Consider the following 20845-nt stretch of genomic DNA (forward strand, 5'->3'; position numbering starts at 1 on the left):
CAAGGACAGAACCCACATGGTTAGAATTGCTGGAGCCATGTCAGACTCCAAACCAGTTACAAGTGGCATCCCACAAGGGTCAGTCCTGGGACCTCTCTTGTTCGGTATATATTTCTCGGAGGTACAGGCCAACACGGAAGGACTGTGGCTGACCAAGTTCGCAGATGACTGCAAACTGGGTGCCATAATCGACTCTCCAGCCGACACAAGCATCCTCCAAAAGGGCCTCATAGAAACAGACAACTGGTGGCAGAGCCATGGCCTCAAGCTAAATGCCAAAAGGTGTATAGTCATCCCCTTTGGCAAAAACAAAGTGCCCACAAATTATCACATAGGTGGTAATCCATTAAGTACAGAAGAAGTAATTAGGGACCTGGATACCCAAGTTGATAGCAATCTCTGATTTGACAACCACGTGGCCAAAGTGGTTAGAAAAACATTTTATATAGCCCACCTAATCATGAAGGGATTCACATTTAGATCAGGGTAGGTCATCATGCCTCTTTACTCATCCCTCATCAGGCCCATAATTGAGTACAATGCCCCTTTTGGGATGTACCTTACCAGACACCTGCAGCAACTGGAAAGACCCCAAAAGTACCTCACCAAGAGGATCAAAGGGCTCAAACAGATGCCATATGCTGCCCGGTTAAAGAAACTCCATCTCTACTCAGTGGCATACCGCCTGCTCAGAGGCGATCTGTGCCTGACGTATAAAGCCATGTCCAACCCGGAATTAATGGACATGCTGCACCTCAGAAAATCCAAATCCCATCGAGCTAACCGCTCGAGAGACTTGAACCTCAGCACTAAAATAAATAGTACATGCTGGAGGGACAGATTCATAACCCAGAGGCTCCCTTCACTCTGGAATAAAATCCCAGTCCAGGTTAGGCAGAGTCCCTCATTGACTCTCTTCAAGGAGAATCTTGATGAGTGGATGGGAGATCGTAGGTTTTCCCCGGGTATCACTTCTATGTCACTGTTAGACAGAGGCACAGTATACTAACCTCGAAAAAGGGCATAGCAAAATTAATTTAAAATGGGTGGTGAAAGCCAAACACACTCTGGCTAGGCTTATAAATGCCCTAGGGCAGATAGCCTAGTATGAACCTATGAACCTATGAACTTGAACTGCCAGTGTGTGTAAATGACTGAGATACAAGCCAGTCTAACTGAATAAGTATGGAGCATGCTAATATGTTTCTTATGTGACTTTATAGATATTAACTTCTGGAAAGAATGAAAGAAACTGCAAGTGGAAGTTTAACGAGATGTAAATAATGAGGCTATTGTTAAAATATGAATTAACGTACTGAATCATTAAGTTGTTTTTAATACGTAAAAAGTCTCCTTGTGAGGTCCATGTAAACATGAGCAAGTATAGGTTGTAATGTGGCATTTGCCCTCCCTGACTTGTATGAATTCCAATTTAAATAATATTCTTGAAAAATGTGACCACTGAACATTGACAAAGTTCAGTTTTATGGTTATTGTGAGTAAAGGGATGCACATTTTCAGATCAGTTGGTTTTGATTGCATGCCAGTTGTATGGTTGGTTGAGTTAAAACATAGAGAGATACTAAGATGGCTGCTGTCGAACTGTATGTCTTTGAAGAATCTAAACAGCTTTCTTCATAGTGAGCTCTACTACACACTTTAAACAAGGTTTTATTTTAGTAGTGAGCTCTACTACTCACTTTAAACAAGGTTTTATTTTAGTAGTGAGCTCTACTACTCACTTTAAACAAGGTTTTATTTTATTAGTGAGCTCTACTACTCACTTTAAACAAGGTTTTATTTTAGTAGTGAGCTCTACTACTCACTTTAAACAAGGTTTTATTTTAGTAGTGAGCTCTACTACTCACTTTAAACAAGGTTTTATTTTAGTAGTGAGCTGTACTACTCACTTTAAACAAGGTTTTATTTTAGTAGTGAGCTCTACTACTCACTTTAAACAAGGTTTTATTTTAGTAGTGAGCTCTACTACTCACTTTAAACAAGGTTTTATTTTAGTAGTGAGCTCTACTACTCACTTTAAACAAGGTTTTATTTTAGTATTGAGCTCTACTACTCACTTTAAACAAGGTTTTATTTTAGTAGTGAGCTGTACTACTCACTTTAAACAAGGTTTTATTTTAGTAGTGAGCTCTACTACTCACTTTAAACAAGGTTTTATTTTAGTAGTGAGCTCTACTACTCACTTTAAACAAGGTTTTATTTTAGTAGTGAGCTCTACTACTCACTTTAAACAAGGTTTTATTTTAGTAGTGAGCTCTACTACACACTTTAAACAAGGTTTTATTTTAGTAGTGAGCTCTACTACACACTTTAAACAAGGTTTTATTTTAGTAGTGAGCTCTACTACACACTTTAAACAAGGTTTTATTTATTTTCTAGCTTAGCTTGGTTGCTCCAGTGTCTGTGCCTGTTTCCCTCACCCATATAGAATTACTTTTGGACAAGAGCAGTGCTAATATGTATTAATTATATGCAGTAGAGTTGCAGATTTTACACTTTTACTTATGAATTGTTTACAATATTACTACAAAAGCTGAAATATGAATATATAATGACAGATGCTTTGTGAATAACCATTTTACATCAGGAGGAGGATACAACATATGTGCACTCTATATTTTGATGAACTTGATTTTAATGACTTTCTGCTGTTTAATGTTTCATGAATAAAATCAAATATATGGAGAGGAGATATGAGATGGACCTGAAAAGACCTAGCAGTTTTGAGATCAGATAGTAATTGTAGAGGCATCCCTTTACTATATGAAGGTAACTGCCGGGACGGAAGTAATACTTTTTTTTTTGCAGGGAGAGTAGAAGGCAGAAGTACAATCTAAATAATATTGTACATACATTTGTTTTGCTCATTTAGTATATAATTGCTGTAAAACATAAGGTGGGTAATAATCTTACTGATATAATATGCCAGTGCATTACAGTTTAATTTTATTTGCAATGCAGACATCTTTGTTTAGCAGAAACTGATGTGTTTGTTTTGCCATTGCTGTCCTAGTGTGGCTATATCTGCTATTCAGTCTAAGAAAAGCAAGTTACCTAGGAGAAAGTGAGTAAGTGTATTAACTTGGAATAAAAATGGGCTGCTAGCTAGAAAACAAAATAATAGCATCATGCAAAAAACAATCATGTTCATGGATAATGACACTTAAGATGAACAGGGACACACGATTAATGTAGAATATCTGGCTGAAGGGTATACCTTCAAATTTTTAATGTGTTAGATATGGGAAGGTCACTCTTCTTATATCCAGAATGTAACCCATTAGAGTGCAGTAGATACTGACAAAGGGGCATGGGTGCTATGTAGGAATCTGTGTTTATTTGGGGAGGTGAACAAAACTATCTGCTTTTGGAGTGCATTTTCCACCAGATGCCACAATTTACAAAGACAGTGAAAGAATGTGTTTGCTTTCAGGAGGGGGTCATTATGTATATACCAGACTGGAATAAATTCACAAGATTATGAAATATGAAAGGTAGTCTTAGAGCTATCAGAATACATGGACTAGATAAATCTGTGGGGAATGAGCTTTTAAAACGATGCAGTACATAACTGAAGAAAATGTGAGGAGACTAAAGGAGAAAAGGGAAAGGCTGTAGGTTACTCAGGTTAAGCTTATAGCAGATGACATTGTTAAATGAAACTAAATTGGTAGATGACAGTTTTAATTAGAAATATGGTTTCTTAAAAATTACACATTTTTTGTACAAATATCTTACATATCAGAAGGCTTTGGCAGTGTGAGTGAGACAATAAAAGATCCAAATAATTATTTCAGGATTGCTACCTAAGGCTAGTCTCGATTAGTGAGAGATCTGGTACTAATAATAGAGATTTATTATTATGTGGGTTTATATTATGCTGAGAAAAAATGAGATAGAATAAAAAGAATGCTTAGTATTGTTTCTGGAGGTATTGGCGTCAAGGGTCATGAAAGAGCAGGCATACTATATGCATTGATTGCCTCAGTCAGTGAAAAATATATATGGAAAGTGGCGCAAGGCTTTTTGTAAGACTGTATGTGTGTGTGTGTGTGTGTGTGTGTGTGTGTGTGTGTGTGTGTGTCGGGGGTGATGGGGTACCAACAGAGGTTTGGAGATGTAATAAAGATACTATAGTGCATTATCTAATGGGCTTCTCTAATAACATTATTCCTATGTGGCTAGTACCCCAGTCATGATACTAAGTGATTGTAATTGTAATGCCAAATGAGGACAAAGACACAAGTTCACCATCCTCTTATAGACAAACACAATATTTTATATTTGTTACAAATTCTTTATACAGTGTTTGTCTGTTGGTAGGGGTCTTATCTTGTACAGGAGGAAATCAAAATGAGCAACTAGCAAAAGAGGGAAAGTAGTTGAATGAGTTGAAATATTAATAAACTATGTAAAAACATGGACCTTTGTTTGACAGGTAGCCACATCCTTTGAGAGTTTACCACCAGCATTTTAGCATGACTAGTCATATGACATTTTCTTTTGTAATATTCATGGCACAGGATCTTGAAAAAGTATGCTTCATGGCCTGATATGATATGCATGATATCCCCTAACATGTCACTATGAAACAATGAATAGGGATTATTGTTAGAACCTCTCTGACTAACTCAGATACTGCAGTTTGTTCACTTTATTAGTAACATGTATTTTGACCCTTTCTAACTCAAGAAGATGTCTGGTCAGAAACTTTCATTATGGTGAAGTGTATTCCTTAATATGGTACCTGAGTAAGGTGTATTGTAAGACAATGTCCGCACTAGATCAAGTACCCATACTCATTAAGTTAGATGTGCTCCACCGTGGGCCTTTCTGCTGACTTTTGCCACACAATTACCAAACCTTGAGTCTTTGTCAGGCAGTATTCCCAAGTACTTAACAATGCTTACAGTTTTTCATAGATAACGCTCAATGTAATTGTTGGCTTGGACTTGCCCACTACTGAACAAAACTGTGCTAAACTTCCTTCACTTCCTGTGAAGCTGTATTTTGTTAAGGTCCTAGATAAATTAAATTATTTCATTAAGCATTATTTGAGCCAGCACAATTGTTGTTTTGTTATCTCAGAGTGAATGTCAGCACTTTGATTTTGCAATAAGAGAAGTTAATGTCTAATCGCTGCTGTGGAATGAATATGTTTGTGAAATACAGGATTATACTCTCTAATTTGAAATCATTATCATAGTGACTAAGCTAAGTATTAATATTCACTGTTAAAATGAGAAAAACATTCTGAACAAATGTTTTCCTCTTTGGAGCTCCTTTTCTACCCTTTGAGCTATGAAAGATCCAAATCTCTCTGATTTCCTATACCTTCACTCAATAAATTGTTCAACAAATACTCCATTAAAGGAACTAAATCTTGATTAACAGATAAATAAGATGGGTTGGTAAAACAGAGACATATCTCAGTTTAACACTCACCTCTGCTCAACCCTCCACTAACAGAGTAGCACACTTGCCACCTTCATGGTAAACATAGATAACAGGATGGAGAGCTTAAAATTATCCTCTGATCAATCTTGTCTTGTCTTGCTTGAGACTGGTAGGAATGTCTGAACATGGATTTTTGGCTAGGTATGTGATTGCCTGCAGACTGATTGCACAGTACTTACCTATAAAATGTAGATGTGCTTTCAAGCACCATACATGCCGTCTGCTTAGGTACTACCTGCTGTGGCCTTTTTGGTGGACATTTCTCAGTTCACAGAATTATACATCCATTAATTCAGCAATCCCTATGCTTGTTTCTTATGCAGAATAGGGGTTACCATCAACACCTTTGGTGAGGTCAAAGTGTGCAGCATGCATGCTAACATTTTCTTCATTTGGAGCTGAAAATGTCACTGATTTAAGATGCAAGACCAATGCATACAAAAAATCAGACTAACGTATATGCAAAAGTAATAGTTAACTCATGTCATTGTTTAACCACTCCAAAGTAATGCTGTTCATTATTTTCACAGTATCCTGGTAATGCTTATGGGTCTATAATTATAAGAGTCACTTGAGGATGCCCCCCCTTGTAGATGAAAACCATCATCTTATATACTACAGATAGTAAGACTGAAAATGTAGCCTGTGGTAAGGCTCTTGTTCAACAGAATACACAATGATAAAACTTAGGTAGTTGTTTAATGATGACTATTCTTTAGATCCAGTTTTCATAATTTTGCATAAAACTGACTTTGTTAGGTCAAGGTGGGGGGGGGGCTATCATGCAAATCTCAAGGAGGTAAGAGAACCATTTTACAGCAACTACAGAACCAAAAATAATGAAGAAGAACCTAAAGTCTGTTAAATGACTGTACTCTCTTTCACCAAGAAAAATGCCAACTCAGTTGAAAGCCTTCTAAACTTTTCCTTATGGCAAAATGGGTAAAAGGGGTTGAGGATGGATGGATTTCAGGACAAAAGTGTAGAATTCAGTCCTCATGCATGATGTAGGAAGAGCACATTCAACTTTTCACTACCTCTTCCCTTGATTATTTTTGAAAAATTGTGTGAACTAAATTACAGAGTAGTTCTTACTAAAAGAAGTCATGCTACTGAAATAGAATCTTTTGAAATATTTGAATTATAATCTGTGGAGTTCACACTCTTAAGGCAGTAAAGCCAAGACCAGGATATGTGGGTTTTGAAGCCGGACAAGGATGGGAGGGTTGTTGTAATGGATGGAAATGACTATTTGCATCATATGTATGAGCATTTATTCAATGATGAATTTTATGAGGAGGCATCTTTGAACTCTGTACATATTTCATATAAAAAAATAGACTACATGTTGAATGATATGCTGACACAAAAACAGATTAGTCCTGATATTTTTGTATTTTTGGATGTCAAGTTTCCAACAGTGCCTTTGATCTTCGGGATTTTGAAGATCTATTCAAGTGTAACAAATCCAACTATGAGGCCTAATGTCAATCCTGAAAAATCAACTTTTGTGATTCCTGAGTTACAATTTCAAATTAATCTCCAAGTCCTCTATCCTGGACTTAGTCATTGGAACAAAAGACTGGCCTTTACTCAAAAGATCAACATGGCTGGCATCGTAATTCTTACATGTAAAATTATATAAAGTAAAGTCACCTGAACTGTTAAGCATTGTTGAAGGACCATCATCTCTCATGGTAACCATATCCATTTCCAAAGAAATCAGAAAACAACTTAGTTCCTCCTCCCACCGCATCTGACGTTGTGATGTTAAATGGGGTGTCTCTCCTCCCTCTAGTTGTGATTGGTGGAGTTCCTCTCTGCATTTCTGTAATTTTGAAGTCTTTCCAACCATGTTAAAGTCACTTCTAAAGGGGGAGACTGATTGTCATGATTTAAAACCTACTGTCCAGTGTCCACTTAAATTATTTTGTTCCTGAGGGTTTGGTGAAACCCCTTGGTACTCCTTAGGTTTGGGATAAGCAACAACTCGGGTATAGTGTGTACAATCTCATAACAACTTTTTTTATTTGTGAGCTTTGAGTTCCATAGCAATTTTATCAATGTTTAAAAACATATGCTGTATTTATCCAAATTAGACCTAAAAGCCAGGTCCTGCATGATACATGCATCAAGCTCCATAGCGGATCTCACCAGTAAATGAGTATTACATTGGTTGTGTTTAATCAACACTTCCAACAACTCGTACCCCTGGTGGTCAAAGAGTTCAACAAATTCATTATAAAGAAGGGAATCTGTCATTAAACCACTCTGAAATTTCCAGTTTCTAAGCCTCTTTGGTACAACCTTAGATTTAATGCATTCCAAAAAATATATATATTTTCGATTTGTAATTTATGACATTTAAGCAAAATAGTGGTGCTGTGGTAGCATTGTCACCTCACAGTAAGATGCTGTCCAGTTCGATTCTCAGCTAGAGCGTCTTCTGCGTGGAGACATGCATGAATGGGCATACCTTCGTTGAAGGTTGTGCATCAGGGCTGGTAACTCGGCATGTAAAAATCAACTACCAATCATTAGTGGACCAGAGTTCCGCTGTGGCGACCTCTAACCAGGAAAAGCCGAAAGACACAACAACAACAAGTCTCTAAATTGTTGATGGAATGTGAAACCGAGTAACCTGTTTGGGGGAACAGTCTTTTGTATATCAGCTATCTTGTTAAGCCAACCAGCCAGTGTAATATGACCATCGGTGACCATGGTGTAACCTCCACTAGATTTTCATTTGTTCGGGCCTGCACATACTGATAGCCTTATCTAAGTGGTATAGAATGTGAAGTAGAGGGCATCTCCGTCTCCTTTACATTCACTCTGGAACTACCGTTATTGATTATCTGCTGAGAGAGCTGCTGAATAAGTTGTGCTAGCAAATCAACATTAGTCACAGTGTCATTCAGGCTGACACAAAAGTGAAAGCTGTTACCAAATTCCAGTCCAGATACAGACATTCCCAAAACAACTAGTAACCAATGCAGGCAAGTCCAAAATTCATCCCATGGCTAAATTCATTTATATCAAGTTGAAACCATTTTTTAAAATATGCAAACATCTGTGTGTAGATTTATGGCATTTTTTGGGGGAAACTAAGACAAGTGGAATACACTGACAATATGATTTTTTTGAGGTTTACAAACAAACTAGTGTAGCAGCAAAACTTCCCAAAAACAATAGCTGCAGGCAACAACAAGGAAAACTTCCACAAAAACATTTTAATCTCCCAACAAACAAGTAAAGATAGTGCTTTTGTCTTTGTTCAATGACCAAAGTTTCATTAGACCAATAATATAGCACACCTAACACATTAAGTAGTGTACAACAAATCACATGATCAATTAAATGCATTCAAATGCCCCTTTCAATTCATATTTCAAATGAAAATACCCTAACCAAGACAAAATGTTAATGGTTTAACCATCATCAAATACACATAAACATACATACATACTAAATGTGAAAAATATCAAATTGTTTGTTTCCTTGTTGCCTGTAGCTATTGATTTTTTGAGGTTTACATTCATATGGTCTAGTGCACATTGCTCGACCATACATTTTACAGACTTTTCTCTGTGAATCCCATAATGCTGAATGATCAGAATGTCGTAAAAACACTGAATTCGACATTTCTGATTGCTCTACACCCTAAAATGAGTGCTAACATGGGTCAAAAAGGGGACAGGAGTTTGCGATTCACAACACTTGCAATCACATTTTTGGGATGTTGCTGCATTCCTTTCAGCCATTCCCACTCAACCATTCACCGGTCAACCATATACACCATTTTTTGAGTATAGATGTAATTAATTTGTTTAATGTTATTCCACATAACATTGGTCTGGAGTGGTTTTATGATTTTATACTCAAGTCTACTGATTTCAGCCATTGTGAAACTGAAACAATGTGCACTTTTATGGAGACTATACTAGAGAGTAATTTCATGTATTTGGATGGCCAATATTTCCTACAAAAGAAGGGGTGTTGATGGACTCCTCTTGTGTCCCCACATTTGCCAACATAATTATGCTGCAGTGGGAAAATACATTTCTGTTAAGTGTATTTAACCCCCTATCCTGGACACTTTGTCCATTTTTTTAGATGTAATTTTTATTCTGTAAAATGGCACAGAGAATGACATTGATCCATTTATAGAGTATCTCAATAATTCTACAGCTTTATTTTAAGATTTACTTATTCTGTCAATCCACCTAGAAATAAGTATTTAGAAGTTGAAATTAAAGACTTGAACATGAGGAGACTGGTTGCTAGCATTCATGGGAAGCCTATGTATTCTAACAGCCTCCTGCACTATTCAAGTTGCCACCCAGAACATCAGAAAAAGGGTATAGTGAAGGGACACTACATCTGGTTGGCTAGGTTGGTGTCGGAAAATGAACGTTTTGTAAGTTGTTTCAAATTTTTTCTTCCCATGGTTACCCATGTGATTTAATTCAAGGTATTTTTGATGAGGTTAGCAATAAAAGAAAAAGTGGGGATTTTTTTTGCCCCTTATTAAGAAGGATAGTGTCATGGTGGCAACTAAATTGCAGAGTACCAATGGAAATGAGCTTATGCATTCCTTTGTCACCATATATACTGCCAATTCTACCAGCACTTTTAAAGGACTCAGGAACAATTAGAGAATTTACTACTGTTTTGAGAGTTTATCTGGACTAGTGAGTGAACATCTATGTTATTTATAAAAGAGGAAAAACTTTGAAGCAGCACTTTAAGACAGCTGAATTGGTTACACTGGACCACACTAAAAAAATAAATGGTTGTTATAAATGTGATATGTATCTACAATGTAAGTTAATTTTGGAGAAAAAATTATTTATTTATTTGACATTTGTTAACCGGGTTGGTCCAACTGAGTTGAAAGCCCATTTTCAGTGGAGACCTCAGGAGAAAAGCTCCAGGAAGTTACAATACAAGTTTACATATATCTTAAGAAAAGAAAAAAAAATATTGGATCATAGAAAAAAGCAATTAGTATTAAATAATAATAATAAGTAATAAAGTATTTATTAATGGTGTACAGATTGTCTTCTTTTCACTGCATATGTAATTCCTTGGGAAATGTTTATTTTGTAATTTGTCAACAGTGCAGTGCATTTTATGTGGGGAAAACCCAGAGGTGCTTTAGAGAGTGTATATACAATCATTTGCTTGACATTAGAAATAAAAGGGAGCACAATGCTCTGTTTAAACATATTTCTAATTTTCTGTCACACAACTTTACCTTTTTTGGCTTGCACATTGCATACTAGAATATTTGAGTGGGGGGTGTCCATGGGAAGGTTTAATTTTGTGAACTAAATTGGCAAATCAAGCTCAATTCGTTTGTATCACCTGGAATGAATGAGAACATTTCTACTGCGAGTGTTTTAAGGTTACATTCTTTTGCGGTGTGATTTTCAAATTCATATCCATTTTAGTACATTTTTAAAACTGATATTTTCACTAAATGTCAAGTATGTTTTGGGATACATTTACTGTTTTCAATGTATTTTAATTAACTATTTAATTAATGAAGTGTTAAGGATTTTATATCATTTTATTGTTTTTTTGACATGTGACATAGAAGGTTATGTAAAAGTGGTTTGTATTTATGAGTCTTTGATTCTGAGGAAGCCTTTGATATAAACTGAAGAAAGTACTAAATCAAATAAAGATTCTTTTTTTGGCTGATACCTCTGGCATGTTCCCTTATGGTTATGTCTGTTTTAATGTCTTGTTGGGTATTTGTCCCTCAAGTGGCCACTGAAGTAACTGTAGCACAACCATGCTCCATTAAAAACAGTACTGATTTATCATAGTTCATAGGTAATTAGTAGACATGTCTTCAATGAGTACTCCCTAATCCAATTAACTATCTGTTTACGTGTCCTTCTGTGAATCACAAAGTAAGAAAATAGAGGCTGATGGAACCAAGCCCTGGATTATCAGTTCATAATCTCAGGTTTTTGCAGTAAGTCAATAATTTAAGCAAAAAAGCAACATTCTTGGGTGGGCTTGAATCAAAAGCTTTTCAGTTAACTGCCAAAGACATTAATAGATTGTGCCACAAAGACAATTCACCATTCCCTCCTATCTTGTGTATGCTATTACCATGTCAGCAAATGTGGATATATATTCTTGCCCACCAACTTCACCAAGTATTAGTATTCTGAATCTATACTTTTATCTATGAGGATGGTGCTCTTTCAACATTGTCTCACCTTGCACTTCTGCAGATGCACTCTAACACACTTGTGCTGGTACACTTTTCTTAGTCCTACATGGGGAACATATGCCTCACTACTTAATGAATGAACCTGCAATCTTGCACTTTTATGGTCTTGGTACTTCATGCAGCATTCTTTCTATTATTAGCAATGTTATTCTTAAAGGCATGCCCATCAGCATATTTCACCTAACTCTGTTACAAACAAACCGATGTTTTATTTTTGAATCAAAGTTCATCTTTTGTTGCATATTTGATAATGCATTACCAGTCTAAAGTGTGTCATGTTTATGAATCCTGCATAGTTTTTGATAAGCTGATAGTTTTTCATCTAAGACGTTTACTGTATTCCAGTGACGAGACTTCATTTATTTTCTTTTTCATGTGTAGGAGTTAATATTGCTAAAATGTAATGCAGTATGATAACAATACTTCTGGCTTATTAACAGCTTTGGGTCTCAAGTGTATCCCTGGCAGTCTTTTTATCTAGTAAAGAACCGGATGTTTTAGACTGGCACACTATCCTGGCTGTACTCCTATTCCTGTTGTGTCAGATGTCTACGGCAATTTGAATTTTAACATTTTTGAGTTAAAATATGTCAGGAGTCATTCATACAAGATGCATGTTTATTTGATAGATGGCTTGGCTTTTAGCCTTATTAAATGATCCCCAGGATGTCAGCATACTGTGGTACCTTTAATAAGACATTTGTAGTAGTTGAGTGAAATATCTTTGCATCTCATGTGCTGATATGCCTAAGCCCTTACCCAATCTTTTACAACCAATCTAATAATTTGAGTTTTCTATTAAAATAATTTGGACATTTCTGAGATAACAGTAATTAGATTACAATTTTGCACTCCTAACACATGCATGCAGGTAAATGCTTGCAATAAATACAAGGTAAATATGCTAGCTCACAGATGAAAACGTGACAGAATCAGACACATGTATGTTTACCTTGACAGATGCATTCAGCAGCTGCTAGGCAACCTGTAATTTCTCTCTGTACCTTCTGTACACTGAATGTCATCAACTTATGACCCTTTTTTCTTCCCTGAAGGATGACCTGAAGAAGCTGCCATTATGAACACTTTTTCTACTAATTTGTCATACTCTTCCTTTGGTGTATGAGCTTCCTGGAGACAGGCAATCTGGGGCATTTGTTATTTCCATTGTATTATTAATTTCAATCCTTCCTTGGACATTTCAGACTATTTAAGTGGTACAGTATTAGACAGTTCAGATCAATGCACAGAAAACTCTGAACCAGCCACTTAATGGTAATCAGCACATCATTATCTGTCTTTTATAATAAATGAGAATAACACATTTGAACAATGCAAGTAATATACATGAATTCCTTATAGAGGATCATATGAAAGTAGTTCTATAGTAGTAAGCAGTGGCAGGAAATTAAATTCCAAACATTAATGAAAAATATTCAGATAAAAAATAAAGCTGCAGCATTTCCTTACAAAATGTAAAATGAACATAAGGTTATATTATGACTCAAAACAGAACGATGAAAAAAGAAAACTATGCACCAACATAAAAACATGTTTTTCAAATATTCAACACCTGTCCATTTGGAGATGTTAAGATCTCGTATCATTCCATATACACCTTAATATGTAAACTGATAAAATGCACATTAAGTATATCATATGCCCAGTGCTGGGGAAAAAATCATCTACCCCAGTGTTTATATCTCTCAGGGTAAATCTGCTTCCTCAGGTACAATCCATCTGTTTTCCATGCTATGTTTGCTTCCAAAGTGGCCTAGGACTATTTCAGCAAGCAGTGGTTAAAAGATAGCCCATAGTGGGGTATAAGCAACATAAAAATTAGAGACAGTGTGACATTGTCATCTAATCAATAGCATGTCTGTAGAATGAGGGAGGGAACCAAAGACTACACAGAAACCATTTCTTCGTTAACATGAAGATAACATGTTACACACAAAAATCCTTGCAGTGGTGATCTAACTAAGATGTGGGAAGTGTGTGACATCATTTCTAACCATATTGTCATCACACTGTTTAGGACACATTTGCTTTATATGCTGAAGACTACATTGTGACCCAACTGATCACAAGGGAAAGTCTGAGGAAATAAAAACTTTCAAAGAATGTCTGTGAACTAGTCAGATATAAAATGCTTCTTCATCTTATTTACATAATTTATTAATGTGTTTTGTTTAGTTTGAACAATTAGGTGAACTGAATAATGCCAGCCATTTTTGAACCACAGCCTGTTACTTGAAAGAGGTCAGAGAAACTTACATAGATTAAGAGAAACCATTGCAACATATTTGGCAGTGTAAGGAGAAAAAATAACTTATGAATAGAGAAGATATAGATTAGATGACCTGAGAAATTTCATTTAACTTAAAGTGACAGCAACTGTTAAACATACAAGTATTTAGAAAAAGTCCGTGGCAGTCACAAGACATTATTGAGGAAGTGCATAGAAAGAATACAAAACCCCTTGAACATTAAATTCTAGGCTAAGTCTGTAATGTTCAGAATTATTCAGCATTAATAATGCAGTAATTCCTAAGTGTGTTGCAGTCATCATTGCAGTGAAAATAACAGATCACCCAAGTGTGCTGTATGTCTCCATTTATATGGAAATTGCATGTTATCTCCATGCCTGCAGGGATTTCTCTGGATATTCTGTTTTTTTTTCCTACTCCCAGAAGGTAGGCTTGTTGAATGGCAGCAGAAAACTGTATATGTTCATATAAATATGTGTATATGTATATATGTTTGTGTGAGTGTATGTATATATGTATGTGTGCATTGCCCTTGTGACCCATGGCTAAAAGCAATTTAAGGATCAACCAACATAACCAATTAACATATAATAGCTAGATTGATCTATAGTTAAAAGATAGATGTAGATTTATCTGGATAGTTTCCATTTATTAGTTATGAGTCTGGTTTATCAAGTGTTTCTTCAGTCCATTGTTGAATAATGCTAAGTTAAAAAAAACACCCTGGTGACATGACTTATTAATTTCAAAAGGTATGTGGGGAGTTTAAATACTGTTTAAAAATAAAACCTACAGGTCCTAACACAATTAATGTATTGCTGCTTAACAATACTGCCACCCAATAACTGCACACCAGTTTGTCTCTATGACTAAGTTCTGATCCATTATCAATATAATATCTTAGCATTACATTGTTACACCTCAGAACAATGTAAACCATTTATATAATTAATATGTACATCCATAAAAATATTTCCAGACACCCACATGCAAAATGAATTTCATATACCATGCAACCATTCCTAGGCCACTGCTCACATTATTAGCATATAATCAGCCTTGCAGCTGATGGCAAGATTATTTAAAAATTTGTTAATCTAATACTTCAGACTGCGGTGGTGGTGCTGCGGTAGCGTTGTCGCCTCACAGTAAGATGCTGTCCAGTTTGATTCTCAGCTAGAGCATCTTCTGTATGGAGACATGCATGAATGGGCGTACCTACGTTGAAGTTTGTGCATCAGGGCTGGCAACTCGGCATATAAAAATCTTCTGCCAATCATTAACGGACCGGAGTTCCACTGTGGTGACCCTTAACCGGGAAAAGCAGAAAGACACAACAACAATAACAACAACCAAAAACACATATAAATATAACTATCCTTAAAGGCAGTTCAACAAAGCCATTGTCCTTTATATTACGCATCGTATCTTATTCCACGTATTAGTTTCTCTCGCTATCTACCAAATCCTGTTAGTAGACTCTTCATCAAAATAAAACAGCTATTTTTCTGACTTGTCATATCAGTAATTACCACATATTTACAATGCACCCACATCTGCTTTTTAATAACCATTCAGTGCTCACTTTATCTTACTAAGCTATACATAAAATACCATTAAAAAGGGAAATGCTGATATATGACAAGCTAAATCAGACGGTATTACAGCAGCATCTTTCGCTGCTTGTAAACCTACTTCTGTTTAGAGACATTCAACAAATGTCAAGAATCTAATAAATTTGTATGATCAACTCCTAATTGAGTCACATACATAACCAAATAACAGACCTTCATAGCTGGTTTAGATTACTGTAAACCACACATTATTTATCACAACAACATGGTTAAAAGCAAAAATATCAAATGAGGAAATGCTGGCAGTAGGCTTTAGTGTAGTCACAACACATTGGATATCAAAAGAACATGCAAACTGGCAGTGCAATGCTCAAATCTATTTGCCTTAGCATTTTTACCCCCCCCCCATGTTTGTCAAAACAGAAATATCGCTAATGATTGCTAGTGCAACTTGAATTACATTTATATAAACAAATCTATATAATACAAATCTCTATACATGGATACCACAATAAATAATATCTACACAGTAGAATGCATTTTTTCATGTATTACAGCTAATATACTGGGCAACTTTATTATCCTAGGAGACATTAATGTTGATTTGATGGAGCACACTAAAAGGAACTTTACTTTAAGATGCACACCAAATAACTCACTTGGATATACTCCACTAATCTTAGAATAAAATAGAGTAGACAAATCAATAAACAATGTATACTAGACTGGGTGTTAAGAACAATTATACAAAGATAGCTCATTACTATTCAAAAACATGCACGCTGATTGGTCAGCCCAACTACAGTGTATCTTGTAAACTGAGCATCCATCAAAAGAAAAATAAAAAAAAATGCTGCACGAGAACACAACAGAGTCTTTAATTACACAAAGTTTTCCGTGCTTCCATTCCAACTGATAAGGAATTTCATCAGAAACAATGTGATCTCTACTTCCTTCCTTTTATACACTGAAAAAAGGTGCCAAAACACTGGCAAAAATGTAAAGGTATACACACATTAAAAAAATCAAGCACTGTTTCCAAACATGTGCCCAGAAAGAGGTGGTGATTTGGAAACCTTGTTGAGAAGAGGGATCATCACTGGCAGCTTTTATTAGATTCCACTGCCCCACCAGGTATTAATGATGTAGTATCTATCAAGCCTATTTTGAAGATTAAGTCAGACTGCCTGTAATAGGACTTACATTTCTAAAATGTTTTTAAATAGTTTAATTGATCAAATAAGCTATTTTATGTATCTACTGTTTATTAATTTTTACTAAATCTGCTATTATTTTTTATACAATATTTACTTTTATATTTAATGGTGTTGGTGTTAGGTATGCATATATATTTGATGCAGTAATTTTGGGAGCAGTACTTGATTTTTTAATATGCATATACCATTTTTATTTTTCTTTGAGTTTAAAAAGTACACTGATTGTGGTTTTGGGTATTTTGGTTGTTTTAGTTTACTGCATGCACCAAAAGAAAAAAGTCTGAATGCTAAAGTACCAATGAGTGTATATGCTATGGAGACATATGTCTCAACTGTCTAGATTTTCACAGAATGTCCACATTTTTGCCTCATGTTTTTGGTCTGTTCCTCATAAAATCAGTGGTTTTCTGACAAATCACTGAGAAGTGAAGTTACTAAATAATGACATTAATTTCATTTTCAGACTTGTCCTTCAGACAATTCGCAAAACACAAATCTTGATATTCTAGCAGCTTTCTAAGTTTATAAAAACAACATTTTCAATCGCTCCCCATTTTCAGGCCTTTTTCCCCTGTTATTTAAGGCTTCATCCACATTTTTTGTGCTAAAAGGTTGACAGATATGTTTGGAGAGCAGAGTAAATAGAATGAAAATCAGGTACATTCTGCAAAACTGAAGAAACATACCTGATCTTCCTTGTATTTCTGCCCTGCCTTTCTCATACCTGTAAACCATCTGGATTTTATGGTTTAAAAAAAAAAAAAACAACCATGGAGATCTTCCTTTCTACATTGCTTATTTTCAACAGCACTGATTTACTGTGCAAACATGGGAATGTGGAGGAACACTATGACACTGCTATACAAAGACATTGTTAAGAAAAGTAAGCAATTTCTTTCATAAATAATGCAACTGTAGAATAGCTATATATATAAGGACGTACCCATGGTTGGCTTTGTTTATCACTAGGGGCTTCTCCCTCTTGATCACACCTCACCAGCCATAGGTAAATTCTCAAAACAACCACACCCACTTATCGGTTATTGTTTAATTATACAATAGAAAGTAATTTGCATTCCAAAACATGTACACTGATTGGGGAAACCAATCTGCTTGTTGTAAATCTAGATTAGCAATGGAAATTAATTCTTCAATGTCTACTGTACCAACATTATGTTAAATGGTTGAACCCCGTATGATAAAAGCACATTTCTTCATACTCGTGGAGATCTCATCTCCATTTTCCATGCTGTTATGCAGAGAGTAACAGTTTGTGTGCCCTCCCATCCATTACAAAACTAGTCAGTTGAGCAAATAATTGTAAATCAATAAAAATGGGGGAAAAGTCACCAGACTCAATACTGAGAGCTTCCCTGTAAACAGTTTCACCAATATAAACTTGAAAAAATGTTGGAAAACATAGAAATGACAGCCTATGCCACATATAAAGTCAGCGTTAATATATGTAGCCAATAGCCACAATACTTATTTTTTACTGTACTTTGAGGCCTACTAAATATTAAAGGTGGTATCTTTCTGTGTTGAGAAGTTCTTTATTAAAAAGCAACTACAAATCTTAATTAGGACACTTTTTAACACAAAAACCCACCAGCTCTAATGTTTATGAGCCAGTAGTTGTGTCAGAAAAATATGCATATTAGCTACCAGCTAAGGGGAACCATATAATTACAAATACAAAATTAAAATTTCAGCAGACACTCAGTGTCCAACTGTCTGCACACACGTTAACATATGCATCATACAGTATTCTGAGTACACAAAACAAGAAAAATTTGCAGAAGAACACTGACTTGTTTTTCTGCAATGACATTATTTAGAAAAAATAAAAACTTTTTCTTCTTAAATAATGCCATTGTATAATAGCAATATCCCACTCCTGTGTGTGCATAATACAGGATTTATCCACAGTTGACTTTGTTTAATCACTTGAGCTTTGCTCTTGTGATCAAACCATGCCAACCATTGGTAAATCTTGATAAAACCATGACAACCATGGGTAAATCCTGCATTACTCACACCCAGTTGTGGACTATTACTAAAATCTCAACAAAATTTTCAATCTGGCATTTTCTCTGATTCTATACAAGGTATCACCTCACACGTCATAATATTTAACAAACCTGTATACAGTATTAATTCATCATCAATCCCAAAACAGTTCTATAAATGACAACTTATGTATATGCTATCAAAATGTGACTGTGCAGTGCTGAAATACTACACTCTAGATGATGTAGTAAAATTCCTCAGTGATGTATTTCTAGTCTGTCTAAATTGATTAACTCCTCTTCAAAGAAATGCATTTAAATATAGACTAGAATCATGGTTACTATTCAAAACTGAGATAATAATGAATCTTAGAGAGAAAGTTTGGATTGAAAAATAGCACCTCACAGCCACAGCAAACTCTAAGAAACCAGAAAAACAAGTGCTACTTAAATATGCAAGGCACACATCAACACTGCCCTATGCAATTCTGGCATGGTATTAATAAGTTAAGTAAACCAAAAAAAAAAAAAAAAAAAATTAGCCTGACCCAGAACCACAGGATGCCAAGCACAACATAGTCTGTAAAAGTATTTACTTTATAAAAACAGCTACTTCATTAGCAAACTAGCACCGTCTTTTTAATGCTAATAATTACAACATAGAAAGTACCTCTGCATCAACAGTCTCCCATCAGAATACCTTTATATAGTAAAGGAAACAGTTATACAAGTTATTACATTATTAATAAATAAATCTATTCCTTATCTTCTTCTTCTTTCAGCTTTTCCCAGTTAGGGGTCAACACAGCAGATCACCTGTCCGCTCATGATTGGCAGTAGAGTTTTATGATATTGTGCTGCCAGCCTGGTGCCCAACCTTGCACAGAAAGCACACACATGCACGCACTCACACCTAGGGCCAATTTAGAGTAGCCAATCAACCTACAGCATGTCTTTGGGATGTGGGAGGAAACCAGAGCACTCGGAGGTAACCCACATGACCACAGGGAGGACATGTAGACTCCACACAGAAGGCACCATAGCCAAGGATCAAACCACAAAACCTCTTGCTGTGAGGTGGCAATGCTAACCGCTGCACCACCGCGGCCTCCTAATAAAAATATCTATTAAAACAGTATATATATATATATATATATATATATATATATATATATATTCTATATCCTATGGTTTCCTAGAGTTTGCTGTGGTGTAATTCTTTTCAGTTTTCAAACTTTCTCCCTAAGATTCATTATTATTCATTAAAACTGAGATAAAAATTAATCAAATCCTATATACGTTCCACAAATCTGAAATTAATCATATGTAATTCCAAATGTGGCTCTTCATCTGTTTATTGACCAATAACCATTATGTCATCTGTCTCAAAAATCCTGCCATTATATGCTCATATGTAGTTAATGAATTTTCATATGAAAAATAATTTAATTTCACCAGCAAGACAAGTATTCTACCCTAAGAATAATACTGAAGCAGTATTGCTTTCTTTCTTAAATGAAGTTAGTAATAGAAAAAAAAGGATTATATGTTGTTTATCTCTTCCTAGATCTATCTAAAGGATTTGATAGTGTGCAACATGACCTGTTACTCAACAGATTAGTAGAATGAGGCATGAACATACAAACTTAGAACTGTCTTAAAAGCTGTCTTACTCAGTTCTGACAGTATGTCCAAAGGCACTGTACCTACTCTTTTTACTCATCTGCTGCACTTGTTAGGCCACAAGGCTCAAGTTTAGGTAGACACAAGTTCAAAATATAGGTCACCAGTAAGTGCAAAGCAATAGGTGCAATATGCTGATGAAGCTGCACTGATATCCTCTGCAGACACTTTGAACGAACTACAACTATTCATTAAGCAATTATTCAGTTCAAGGAAAATATATAAATGAGGGTGTGTGACCAGGATGAGGCTAGAGTTGCAGCAGTTTTCTCCTGCTCTGCTTCTACATATATTTCTGGCAGGAAATTATATTTACAAACAATTCTAAACAAGTTAATTGTGTGAATTTCGATAAATCTTACAG

The sequence above is a fragment of the Protopterus annectens genome, chromosome 15.part0 (genome assembly GCF_019279795.1).
Source record: "Protopterus annectens isolate FY-2018-M chromosome 15.part0, PAN1.0, whole genome shotgun sequence".
Classification (NCBI taxonomy): domain Eukaryota; kingdom Metazoa; phylum Chordata; order Ceratodontiformes; family Protopteridae; genus Protopterus; species Protopterus annectens.